This window comes from Bos javanicus, chromosome 17 (assembly GCF_032452875.1).
Source record: "Bos javanicus breed banteng chromosome 17, ARS-OSU_banteng_1.0, whole genome shotgun sequence".
NCBI classification, from domain to species: domain Eukaryota; kingdom Metazoa; phylum Chordata; class Mammalia; order Artiodactyla; family Bovidae; genus Bos; species Bos javanicus.
In genome coordinates, this window is record NC_083884.1 from 5665071 (window position 1) to 5679422 (window position 14352).

Consider the following 14352-nt stretch of genomic DNA (forward strand, 5'->3'; position numbering starts at 1 on the left):
TATGCATTTAAACTTCCTCCATGTCTTTTCAAGACTATAAGACTTAAACATTTATCAACAATATGTATTAAACACCAGGCAGAGTGGTGAGGTGCAAAGTACGATGCAATGGACATGAACTTGGGCAAACTTGGGGAGATGGTGAGGGACAGGGAGGCCTGGCGTGCTGCAGTCCATGGGGTAGCAAAAAGTCAGACGTGACCGGGCAACTGAACAATACTACAGTACACAAGACAAGCAAGACTGCTGCCCTTGACCCAGGCTTCAAAACTGTCAGATGTTCAGTACGCAGCAGCAGCAACACAAAGCAACAGGGGCTGCACCTGTTACACTAAAGGTCTTCTCTGTCTTCCCTGAGAAAATCAGCTGCTTACATCACCAGCTGGGAGGAGACCTGCAGTGCCCACAAATGATTCACCATGTTCCCTACTTACCAGCTCCCTGTCCATACTGTACCAGGCCTGAATCCCTCTGGTTCACAATTTAGATGTTGTTCTAATTCTTGACTACACGATTTGATGAAGCAGGAGAAAGGCAATTGCCCCTTCTCAGATGGTGATCTCCACCTGTTTCCTTAGCCTGGAATACATCTGGATATTTTTTTCTACCAAATGGCTAACACATATACATTTATTTCTGCTTATAGCCAGTAATGAAGTCTACATTTGGACTTGGATAATTTATGAATCACCAATAATATTGATGCAAGTCATTTTCCACATTCATGAGCTGGCGCCTTCCCCTGAAATGGGCAAGATGCATCTTGTATGTGCTAGATTTCATTGGGTTAACAAAGTAAGGAATCTAGTCCCAGGCTCAAATCAGTTCTATTTCATTTAAAAATAAAGGTTTGTGTTTGTTTCTTATTGTTCACTCTCAAGATGGAACTAAAGAGATGACCCTCCATCGCGATCTGTAGCAGTCTGCTGCTGCAACAGCATGGGGCGCTCAGTGCTCAGCGATGATCCAGCGGGTGGGCTGGGGGTGGGGCGGGAGGGAAGTGCAAGAGAGAGGGGCACACGTATGCATACCACTGACTCACCTGTTGTACAGCCAGAAGTGACACACCATTGTAAACAATAATACTCCAATAAAAATTCATAGTAGTTTAAGTTTTCAGTGAAGGTAGGGTATCATTTACCCTAAGTTATTTATCTTCTAATAAGACCAAAAATGCTAAAAAAAAAAAAAAGAATATATTACCAAACAAAGCAGTATTACATATACAATTAGAAATACTACTGCTAAAGACATGAAAATATACAGCAAGCAGATCAGTGTTTGTTAGGTTTTTTTCTCTTCATGCGTTGAGGTTTTCTGAACTATAAGGTATATTTACAGAGTCATGGAGAACCAAACCAGTTTTAACCAGGTTAGAAAATAGATTATATATGATGATATAATGGTATCTGAAAAAATGAATAATTAAGTCTCTGATTAATACACAAACATGATGGTTATACTGAGATACCCTACTTGCCATTGCATGGATTTTATTTTAAAGTCTTAGGCCCACAAAAGAGGACTGTCAAAATGGTTATTAAATCACAAAGAACACGAACGCCCACAAACAGACAATCTTTTTCATTTCTACTGCAAGAAAGAAATCTTTAACTAAAAGATAAGAAACCCTGGAAAGGGGCTTTATATATTAATTTTATACAAAGAATGTGCATCTGTTTATGACTTAAAAAATTCTACATCAAGGATAAGAATGGGACATGATGATTTCAATTACTCAGGATGATTATTATTAATATAGAAAGAGCATTTTAAAAATGAGGCATATTTAAGATAATAGCTTGTTTTCCCCCTTGCGGTCTATTGTAATATGCAGGATGCAGCTGAAGCTCCTTGTCTTGGAGACAGTCTATTTTTTTTCGCTTACAGACCTGTTAAATGTTCTTTTTCCTTCTTTAGCCTTCTATCCTTAGATGTCTTAATCACTGCTGCTGTTTCCTTTCCTTCCTTTTTTTCCTCTTTTATTGGAGCATAATTGCTTTACACTGCTATGTCAGTTTCTGCTGTACAGCACAGTGAATCAGCTACACACACACATGCTGTGCTGTGTTCAGTCGCTCAGTCATGTCCAAAGCTTTGCAGCCCCATGGACTGCAGCCCGCCAGGCTCCTCTGTCCATGGGGGTTCTCCAGGCAAGAATACTGGAGCAGGTTGCCATGCCCTCCTCCAGGGGATCTTCCCAACCCAGGGATGGAACTCAGGTCTCCTGCCTTGCAGGCGGGTTCTTTACCATCTGAGCCACCAGGGAAGCCCGATACGTATACATATGGCCTCACTTTTTCGGATTTCCTTCCCATTTAGGTCACCACAGAGCACTCTACGGGAACTCATTAGTTCCTGTTTTATACACAGTAGTGTATGTTGTTTCAGCACCAGTCTCCCTCTTCTTCCCACCCTCTGCTTTCCCCCTTGGCATGTATACATTTGTTTTCTACATCTGTGTCTCTATTTCTGTTTTGCAAATAAGATCGTCTATACCACCCTTCCTTTAATGAGGGAAGTAATATACAGAAGGAGAGAAAATTGCAGTCAGCTGATGGGTGTCTGGGATCTGCCAGACCTAACAGAGGTGCTGAGGAGATGCGCAGTGATGAGCAGAGGGGGAATCAGCCGGTGCGCCTGGAGCCGTGCTGGAGCCCAAGGTTCAGGAAAAATCAGTCATGCTGATCCTGTCTTTATTTAAAATTCTGACATCATCAAGTATCATCATCCATGCTTTGCATTTTTATTTTCCAAGTGTTTACATAAAATATTACATATATAAATATTATAAAGTGAAGCTTTTCAAGGTGTATTAGATATGGTACATTCTTATAAGCTACATGTTCTAAGATGTGATTGGAATGTTACAGATTAAAAAAAGAATGAAGAGATAACCAAATGCAAAGAGTGAAACTTGACCGGGTACTCATTTGAAAATACTTGAGTCCTGAGTTTTTTGGTATCCTTTTAAAAATGTATATTTCAGGTGAGTACCTCACTTGCTTCAGCCTGGAGTTGGTCAGCTGGGGCAGTACCAACCACTAGGCTAAGCCTAGTGAAGATGAAGATGAAGATGAAGATGAAAATGAAGGTTTTCAGAAGCCTTAGAGGATAAGCAGCATTTCTGCCTGCCAGAGGCAGGTGAGGGGGAGTGGGGTGGGGCACATATGAGCAGAGGCATCTCCCTCAGAGAGAAAAAGATGGACAAGGGCACCAGGAGTGCAGGCACGTGGTCTGTGACTAGCAGGCAGGCCAGCCAGTCTGGGAATGGGTTACAGAGCAGGCAGTGACGAGAAAAAAAGCTGAAAGGAGACACTTAAATCCTCCAGTGAACTGCCTCCAAATTTAAATCAGGAGGCCAAGGGGAGCTACTGACAATCTTTTTCTTTTGGCTTTTAAATTAAGTTGCATCTTAAATGTTTTCTTAAATTATTTTCAAGCACTTTCATAGAAGTCATTTAAAACTTAAAATGTATTTTTGCTGTCATTCAAGATATGTGCCTCTTCTAAAACCAGCGTGAAATGATGTGAATGAATTTAGGATGTTTGGTGGTGTTGTTGTTGTTGCCTAGTCACTAAGTCGTGCCTGACTGTTTGCAACCCCATGGACTGCACCCTGCCGGGCTCCTCTGTCCGTGGGATTTCCCAGGCAAGAATACCGGAATGGGTTTACCATTTCCACCTCCAGGGAATCTTCCCAACCCAGGGATCGAATCCGTGTCTCCTGCATTGGCAAGCAGATTCTTTACTACTGAGCCACCAGGGAAGCCAAAAATAGGATATCAGAGAGAAATTTAGAAACAAGTTGGATAAAGCCTTGGTGAGTGATCATAAATTCAATTTCTGTGTAGCCTGAGCTTTAAAGTTGCCCAGCTCAAGGTTTTCTGTCCTGGCACTTTCATTAGTACACTCTGCCCACCCCCAACTTTAGTTTGTTTGTTTTTGTTTTTTTCACCCCCAACTTTTTAATAGCTTTGTTAAGTTGTAATTGGTGTACAGTTTAAAACGTAGGCTTCATCAGTTTTGACACATACATACAACCGTGAAACCATCACCTCGATCAAACGATGCGTGTACCATCATGTTAGAAGTTTCCTCAGAAACCTGGGGAATGCACCCCTTCTTCCACTCACCCTCTGCCCCATCCCCAGGGAACTGCTGATCTGCTCTCTCTCACCACAGATTAGTTTGAATTTCTCAGAATTTTATATGTACGGAATTATACAGTATGTACTGAATATGATTCATTCCTCAAGATGTATTTTTTAAAAGTGGAGGAATGTTCTCGATTAAAAGAGACAGAAGAGCCATAACAAACAAATACAATGCGTGAAAGCTGACTGGATGTTGGTTTGAAAACAACTGAACCACTTCATAAAAAGTTAGACATGTGCCAACCAAATGACTCAGTCATTCAATTCTTAGATATTGACCCAACAGAAATGAAAATATTTGTCTAGACAAAAACTTATTCATAAATGTTCATAGTAAGAGCCAACACTGAAAACAACTCAAATATCCATCAACAGGTAAACAGATAAATTGTGGTATACCCACACAATGGAATTCAACAATGAAAAAGAACAAATTGTTGATAAAGGAAAAGGAAAAAGATCTTCAGAATAATTACACAAGAGAAAATCTACACAACCTTGGGTAAGGCAAGGACATTTTAGATATACCACCAAAGGCATGATCATGAAAGAATAATAATCTGTACTTCATCAAAATAAAAAACTTCTGCTCCACAAAAGACAACATCAACAGAATGAAAAGACAAGCCACAGACTGTAAGAAAATATTTGCAAAAGACAATCTGATATAGGACTTATCCAAAATATAAAAGGACTCACGAAAAGAAACAAGTAGGTTAAAAATGACCCAAAGACCTTGATAGACACCTAACCAAAAAAGATACACAAATAGCAGGTAAATATATGAAAAGATGCTCCACGTCATATGTTATCAGGGAGCTGTAGACCGAAACAAGACACCAAGACACACCTATCAGAAAGGCCCAAATCTGGAACAACAGCAATACCACGTGCTGGCAAGGGTGTGGAGCAACAGGAATGCTCCTTCATTGCTGGTGCGAAAGCAAAACGGTCCAGCTACTCTGGAAGACAGTTCAGGGGGTGGTTTCTTTACCACGTGATACAGAAGTTGCGCTCCTTGGTATTCACCCAAAGGATCTGAAAGTTTATGTTCACACAAAAGCCCGCACACAAATATTTATAGCATCTTTATTCATAACTGCCAAAATTGGAAAGTAAGCAAGATGTCCTGCAGTAGGTGAGACTGGGAAAATATACTGCAGCACATCCAGATAACGGAGTATGACTCAGTGCTAAAAAGAAACAATCTATCAAGTCATGAAAAGACATGAAAGAACCTTAAATGCTTAGTACAAAGTGAGAGAAGCCAGTCTGAAAATGCTACCAAGTGTATGATTCCAACTATATGACATTCTAGAAAAGCCAAAACTCTGGTGACAGCAGAAAGATTGGTGGTTACTACCATTTAGCAGGGAGAGAGGGAGAGCAGGATAAATGCGTAGAGCACAGGTGAATTTTAGGGCAGGAAAAAGATTCTGTATGTATTATGACAGTGCATACATGTCATTATACACTTATCCAAACCTACCGAATATATGACACCAAGAGTGAACCCTAATGTAACCTGTGAACCCTGTGTGGCTATGACAGATCAATGTAGCTCCATCAGCTGTAACAAGTGTCCCCGTCTGATGGGGGATGTTGGTTCTGGGGGAAGCTGTGCATGTTGAGGGCAGGGTGTATATAGGAAATCTCTGTATCTTCCTCTGAACTGCATTGTGAACCTATAACTGCTTCAAAAAATAAAATTGAATTAAAAAATTATGCTAAGTGAAAGAAGCCAGACAAAAAAAGACTTAGTTGATTATCTGCTTCTGGTGGTGTTTAACTTATACCTCGATGCTTTGGAAGTTTAATCCAAAGGCTTGACTTATGTTTGGCAAGACTATTTCATCAGTCATGCTATGTACTTCATACTACATCGCGTAAGGAGGTAAGTAGATTGTTCCACTACATGATTCTCAATTTGATCATTTGTTTAAGGCGGTGAATGCCAGATCTCTCCTCCATGAGGTATATTTTTTCCTTTGCAATTAGCAAGTAACTTATGGACTATACATTAGCAACAAGTGAACGTCTCCTCTGTATTCATGGATAATCCTTGCCAGAAATGATCATTTTATTAGTTTTTTAAAAGCATTAATTTTTAAAATTTTATGATTCCTCCTCAATGAATTAGCTGGCTTTCCTCTGAATCAACTGAGACTGAAAAGTTTTTGAATGGAACAACTTTCCCATGTTTATTTCTCTTGACACACCAAGCTCATCCTTCAGTGAGCCCCTTTTCTGAACCCCTAATCTTCTCCTTCCTAGCATCCTAACCACAGAAGCTAAGTGTTTGCAAGCCATGTTGCAAATATTACCTTTTTTCATTCACTTACTCATTCAAAAATACTTACTGTGTCCATGCCGTGCCTTAGGCACTGTCTAGGAATGGGGCACATAGTAGTGAATAAACCCGATGAGGTCTCTGGTCTACATTGTAGGGCATATATGAAGGAAACTATAAATAAACATAATAGAATGCCAGGTAGAAACACTGCTGTAAAGAAAAGGAAAGCAGCAGGGGAGAAAGTGTAGTGATGGGGTGTGTGTTATTTTAGATAGGGAGTCAAGAAAGGTGTAGCTGACAGCCATTGGTGCCGGGCCCACATTCCGTAGGCATTCTGGAATGATCCAGTTCAACTCAATCTTACTGGAAGCACATGTGACCCTGCCTGTGGCCTGAGGGAGTTTTTCTCCGTTTGTGTGACAGGTTCATGCTTGGCAAACAGTCCTTAGCCAATGACCAGCAGGAGCGGAAGGACAAACTTCCCCGTCTGCCTGCCCCCGGGGTGGGACGTCTTTTCCGTGCAGCCCGTGTTTCCCAGCAGGCTCCTGTGGGCTGAGCCCCGGCTGTCGTCAGCGGTACCCTGCTCATGAAAGTGCTTCGGATTCTCTTCCCTTCACTCCTCTCCTGCTACCTCCTAGCATCACATTTTACTCTTCAGACACACTATTTGCAAACTCAAATCCCTAAGTTCTGGAGGAACCTCATCTAAGTGAGTAGGTCCTAGAAGTGAGGTAATAAAGGAGACTCTCAGAACAAGATTCTAGAATTGGATCTCTTGTTGGTCAGATGACAACTAGGACCCTGTTACTGCTGGTAAGTGAGGCCAGGATAATGTCTGGCATGCTGTTGCATCACTGCTAAGAGTCTTACCTGTGGTAAATTGGGCTCATGTACTGGTGTAAGAAAATGTCCCGGCCTAGCTTTTGAACCAAATGGGAGGCAATGGCAATTATTAGGATTTTGGAGTTGGTTTGTTATCAACTGCTTGAGGAGGCATGAAAGAAGCAAGTAACAGACTCAGGCCAGGTAACCATTCATTTAGAATTTGGATTGAAAGAAAGTCAGAAGTCTTCCATGTCATCTTTTAAAGGGGGGGTCTCATTTCCTGTAGACAGAGGGTAGACTGAGCTGAACAGTAAGATTTCAAATTTGATCTTAAATACAGCAGCACTAAAAAGAAAAAAAGGAGGTTGAGTTCACAGCCCAGACTGGTTCTTTTGCTAAAGTCAGGAGACTGAAAGGGAAGGAGAGAAGCCCATTTGGGTAGATGGGGTTGAGGACTTGACTACCTCGGTTCCTCTGAATAATCTGAGCCAGAATTCTCTGGAGCCCTCCCTCTTGCCAGAGGAAACCAGTCTCCAGCCGCCTGCAGACTGTGCAGAGGCCTCACTGGGGCAGATGCCTTGCAAGATGGTGCATGTCTGCAAGGTCTTTCCCTGCCTCTCTCTATTGCTCCTTATTGTGAGCCAAGCAGAAAAATACTGCTATGTGAAGAAAGGGATTATTCACCAAAAGCACTGCAGAACTTGGCAGTGTTATGAACCACCAGGACTGGAAGAATTTGCCTAGAAACGGATATTAAAGATGGTGGATCAGGGAGGACAGACTATAAGGCTGGACAGAAGAGAGTTTATTAATATGGGTGCATTATTTAGTGACTCAAAACGTAATATCTTGGTAGGATGCCTAGATAGTAAATAGCAAGTATTGCTAGGTATCCATAGTAAATAGCAGGAATTGCTCTTCGAAACTTGAAAACAATGTACTTGAATTGGAGGTGCTTGCATTTCTTAGAAGAAAGATGAGAAAGGGGTAAACTTATTCAAGCAGACTAGATTTAAGACTGTACTTATTACATAATACCAGAGAACCCACCTGCTAACAAGGTTCCCTGGGGTTGGGGCTTCAGAGGGCACTTCCTTCACTAAGTGGGCTTCCCAGGTGGCGCTAGTAGTAAAGAATCCACCTGCCAACGCAGGCGACACTAAGAGCCGTGCGTTCGATCCCTGGGTTGGGAAGATCCCCTGGTGAAGGGCATGGCACCCACTCTAGCATTCTTGCCTGGAGAATCCCATGGACAGAGGAGCCTGGTGAGCCACAGTTCATAGGGTCATAAAGAATCGGACATGACTGAAGCAACTTAGCACAAGCTTCACTGAAATATGGAAAGTGCTAATAAATTCTGAGAATCTCAGAATTACTGGTGCTCTAGACCTGGGGTCCCCAGCCTCCAGGATCAAATGCTTGATGACCTGAGGTGGAGCTGATATAATAATAATAGAATTAAAGTGTAATAAATGTAATGCACTTGAATCATTCTGAAAACACCCCTCACCCATGGTTCATGGAAAAGTTGTCTTCCATGAAACCGGTTTCTGGTTCCTGGTGCCGAAAAGGCTGGGGACTGCTGCTGGATTAAGACTGTTGCCGCAGCATGAATGGGGATAACAGGATTCTAGGGTTCAGGCTGGCAGCAACAGATAATCAGAACAGGGAGATAATTATGATCACATAATATCAACCTGAACAAGTCCTAGGGCCCTGACATACCTGATGGGGTAAAGTGAGTCCCTGAAAAACACGTAAGCTATTTAGATTTTAAAGACACAAAAAACGGATGTCCCTGATGGTCCAGTGTTTAAGAATCTGCCTGTCAATACAGGGGCCATGGGTTCAAACCTTCGTCTGGGAAGATGACACATTACTTAGTGCACAGGGCAGCTAAGCCAGTGCGCCAACACGGATGAACCTGCTTGCTCTGGAGCCCAAGCTCCTCAACAAGAGAAGCCAGGGTGATGAGAAGCCCACACGCTGCAACTAGAAAGCAGCCCCTGCTCAGAGCAACCTGGACCCCACGCAGCCAAACAAAGCACACACACAGAAGATGAGCATTTAGGTGTGTGTGTGAGAGAGAGAGGTCAGTAAACACAAAGCTTGAATAATGGTTTTGGCAGGAATGCTGGAACATGTTAGAACATGTTCTAGCACAGGCTGGAACATTAAAGGAATCCCAATAAATCTTGGCATATGAATGAATCTGGTAGGCAGGTAGATGGACTGAATTGTGCTCCCCCTACAATTCACATGTTAAAATCCCAGTCTTTGGGACTTCAGGATGTATTTGGAGACAAGGTCTTTGAAGGAGTGATGAAGTTAAAATGAGGCCATTAGCGTAGGCCCTAATGCAACATGGCTGTTGTCCTTATAAGGAGAGTAAGAGACCCTAGTGACGAGCACCCCTGGAAGAACTCCAGAGAGAGAGGCCCCAGAGAACAACCTGCCAACACCTTCATCTTGGACTTGTGGTCTCCAGAACTCTGAGGAATACATTACTGTTGTTTAAGCCCCTTGGTCTGTGGTATTTTGTTACGGCAGCCCAAGCAGATTAAGAGATTATCCCCAAGTTGCTGCTAAGTCACTTCAGTTGTGCCCAACTGTGCGACTCCATAGACGGCAGCCCACCAGGCTCCCGTCCCTGGGATTCTCCAGGCAGGAACACTGGAGTGGGTTGCCATTTCCTTCTCCAATGCATGAAAGTGAAAAGTGAAAGTGAAGTCACTCAGTCGTGTCCGACTCTTAGCAACCCCATGGACTGCAGCCCACCAGGCTCCTCTGTCCGTGGGATTTTCCAGGCAAGAGTACACATTTATGGGGTGCCATAAATGTGTAAACTGAGTTTCAGGGATTAAGATCTGTACAGAATTACGTAAACAGTAAAAGCGTAGACGTGCTCACTGAATTGAATCCAGGTGTCAGATTCTGACATTAAAGATGTTTCAATCTATACAAACAACTTTTAAATCAAATCCTTATTTTTAACAAAGTACTACGTGGGTTTCTGAAAATATCAAGATTCACCTGTTTTTCGCTTATCTAATGTGGCTTCCCCAGAGGTAACCACTTTTAACTCTTTAGGTGTTTCTCTCCTTAGAACATGTGACTAAATAACATACTGATACAGACATGTCATGGTTTTTCAAACCAAGACATCATCTATGAAGTTCCTGTTACTAAAGATGTCTTAATTATCTATACAGACACACACACACACACACACACACACACACACACACACACACACACAATCACTATCCTATGAGTTTCATCTATTTTTCATGATCTTTGGTATTTTTCTTCTTCTGCTTTGTCTTAGTTTTGTCCAGGTTAATTTTCATTTTTGCTTTCATATAAGACCTCCCTCAAGGGTCTGGTGATTCTTGATTGCTCATTCACATTGAAGAATAAGCCTGTTTTTCACTTTATCCTGTACGTCAGAGTAACCAGTGACTTCAATTTCTGACATTTTCTAGGGTTTCACATCAGGGATTGGTTGGTTACCGCTGGACACGCTGCTGAAGGAATGTTTGCTGAAGGAACGTAAGTTTTAGCCTCATTTTCTCTAAGTTAGTCATTCCTTGTCTATCTGTCTATCTTCTAGAATTTCCTGATAATGTCCTCTCTGCTCTCATCTCATCTCCTGTGCTCTTTGTATTTCTTCTGCCTTTTTATTTCTTTCCTGTTAATTTAGGGGTTTTTGAGAGGAAGTGGAGACAAACATAGGTTTTTAAACAGAGGTCTGCCCTTCTAATTTTGACTTCTCTTGGGTTTTTACTATTAGTCAGTAAGTAATGGTTAGCATCAGCTCAATGCAAAAGAATAAAAATATCCCTGTTTTTCCAGTTGCCTTTGTCAAAGCCTCCTTTACTTTGAAAACCCTGTGTTATGAGTTATGCTGCTGCTGCTGCTGCTGCTAAGTCGCTTCAGTCGTGTCTGACTCTGTGTGACCTTGTAGACGGTAGCCCACCAGGTTCCCCAGTCCCTGGGATTCTCCAGGCAAGAATACTGGAGTGGGTTGCCATTTCCTTCTCCAATGCATGAAAGTGAAAAGTGAAAGTGAAGTCGCTCAGTCGTGTACGACTCTTAGCGACCCCATGGACTGCAGCCCACCAGGCTCCTCCGTCCATGGGATTTTCCAGGCAAGAGTACTGGAGTGGGGTGCCATTGCCTTCTCCGTATGAGTTATGAGTGTCCTGAATAAGAAAAGTAACACAAACTTCTTACTTAAGCATCATCTGTATGTTGCTTGTCCTTAGAGGAAGGTGAGGTGGGTGCACACAAAGGGCGGGTGTGAGTCACATGGATATTGGCCCAGGGTGGGGTGGATGCACAGAAGAGAGGTGAGGTTCCCCACGGGGGTGCGGCAGATCTCAGCAAAGCGAAGAGGTCACTCCCACCGTGGGGTGGTCTGTGCTGAGGTGGGTGAGAGAGTATCCATCTGTAGGAATGAACCAGCACGGGAATCTGAGCACAAACAGGGCATCCTCCCAGGGGAGGGGACAGGGTCGGTGATGCGAGTTTGGTATACACCAATGCATTGATCAAACAAGTACGTATTAACAGTAATGAGAGCCAGGATTCTTGCCCTCAGAGAATGAAGTCATAAACATGGAAAGGGAGAACCCGGAATACGCCTTCAGGATTGGAATGAGAAGTTATCAGTGTGAACTCATGGACTGTAATGTACATATATCTATATGGCATCAATGTTGATATATAAATACAGATGTAAATGTGTCCGTGTGTGAATGTATACATGTTCCCTACCTCTGTCCATCAAGAGAGCTGTGAACTCAAATCGCAACCAGCAGACCTACCCTGATTGTGGTTTTCTAAATACCATTTGCCATTTCAGGGAACCAGGATTTCTTGGTAGGGTGCCAGATTCACTATATGAAAATACAGCAAACTGTAAGCAGACAAGAAATTATTGTGGGATATATCTTCACTATTTATTATTTATCTGAAATTCAAATTTAAAGTATTAATCTCTACTATATTTGGTAACCCTATTCCTTGAAGAAATGGCCACTTGCAACACTGGGGCAGGGAAAAAACAAGAGCAGAGAACATTTTGTTGTGCCAGAAAAAAAGGAAATGCAGAAGGATGGGACAAAATGACAGATGAGCCAATTGAAAGGGTTCCCGCTGGTGAAATATGAGACAATATAAGCATCACAACAAATAATAAAAAAATCTATTGAACAAAATAGGAAACCAGGAACCCACACTGATGTGAATAAAAGTAAAGTGAAGGCTTGATAAGGAATAGAGTATTTACTTAGAGCTAATGTATCTCTCTGGCTTCCCAGATGGCTCAGTGGTAAAGAATCCATCTGCCAATGTAGGAGATGTGGGTTTGATCCCTGGGTTGGGGAGATCCCCTGGAGAAGGAAATGGCACTTTCCTTTCCACTCCAGTATTCTTGCTTGGGAAATTCCATGGACAGAGGAGTCTGGTGGGCTACTCTCGGTGGGGTCACAAAGAGTCGGACATGACTAAACAACAACAACAACTTATCTCTTCACAAATTAATACTTGTTAATTCAAAACACAAAAATATTTATAGTAACTTTATTTTGGAGTTACTTCCTTTTGGAGAAGCTGGGCAGACACCATTTTGATCAAGAGGTTAAAGAGAGCATTGCTAGTAATGGGACAAATCAAAACTGAGAGTCGTCCGAATATAGCGTCACTTAGGTCGTATTCCTGCCAAACACAAACACACCTAAACCGAAGGAGGCCCCACCCAAGTTGTGGTCTTCAAAAGTATCAAGGTCATGAAAGTCAAACAAAAATTGAGGAAACATTTTTGACTAAAGGACTCTAAGGATATGTGACAATTCTGAACTGGTTTTTTTTTTTTTTTTTGTTTGGTATAAAAGATATTAGTGGGACGAAAAATGAAATTTAATGAGGGGGTGTTAGGATTGGGTAATATAAATGATCTGTGTTTATTTCCTGATTTTAGTGGTTATATTGTGATTATGTGGGAAAATGACTGAGCACCCCAGGAAGTATTTGGGGGTGAGGGGGCATCTGGTTGGCAACTTACTCCCAAATGGTAGCTCAAGATAAAAAAAAAGTTCTTTATATTGTATTTGCAATTTTCTGTAAAGTTCAGATTGTTTTAAACTAAATACAAATAATGCTTATTTTGGATTTTAAAAGGGAAATGAATATTTAATCATTCACTTGGGTCTAAAAAAAGAGCTTAAAATGCAACCAATAAGATGTGCTTTGCAATGATGATGTAAGAGATTAAAAGCCAACCATCTGGAAATCACAAATTCATTTATTAAAAATGCACCTGAATTATATTGCTAGAATTTTTAAACTATAAGAAACCAAAAATAAAATTCTACATATTACTGATATTTGCATGCCAAGCACTGGGGAAATTGCTATATAAAATAAAAACCAGGGTAGTAGTTATTTCTGGGGTTTTGACATCAGCATTTTGTCTCTGGGATAGGTGGTCGTTTTAAGAAAAACGTCTTTGAGGGAGCTACAGACTGAATGCTCACATGATGAAATCCTATTCTGTTCCTCTACCCCCTCCCCTTTCCCTCTTGTGATGGTGCCAGGTGATGAGGATTGGATGATGTCATGAAGGTGGAGCCCTCATGAATGGGGTCAGTGCCCTTTACAGTTAGGAGAGAGGTGGCTGCCCTCTGCTTCCCATTATGTGAGGACACAAGGCATCAGCAGTCTGAGACCTGGAAGATCCTCCCCCGACCATGCTGGCACCCCGATCTCAAGCTTCAAGTCTCCAGAACTGTGGGGAATAAATTTCTGTTGCTTACAAGCCACCTAGTCTATGGTGATTTGTTATAGCAGACGGAACAGACTAAGACAAAGTGGGTCAGACCCTGCTAGTTTCCTGCTCCTTGTCTATCCTTCCCACTTGCCTTACTTACAGAACTCCAACTTCTCCTTGGACAACTCGCCCAGCTAAAATACTACTCAGTCTTCTTTAGATCTATGTGTGGCCCCAAGGCACCACTCTATCAATGAGACCTAAATGGAGATGTGCTGGAAATGTTGGAGAAGAATCAGTCGGCT

General features: G+C 42.0%; 1 long non-coding RNA gene across 1 annotated transcript; it reads left to right on the plus strand.

The window, feature by feature from the left end:
• Positions 1 to 6432: 6432 nt before the first annotated feature.
• Positions 6433 to 14095, plus strand: LOC133228512 (uncharacterized). The gene is made up of 3 exons (XR_009730232.1): positions 6433 to 7476; positions 10761 to 10827; positions 13875 to 14095. It is a non-coding gene; the product is annotated as an uncharacterized LOC133228512 (long non-coding RNA).
• Positions 14096 to 14352: the final 257 nt, after the last annotated feature.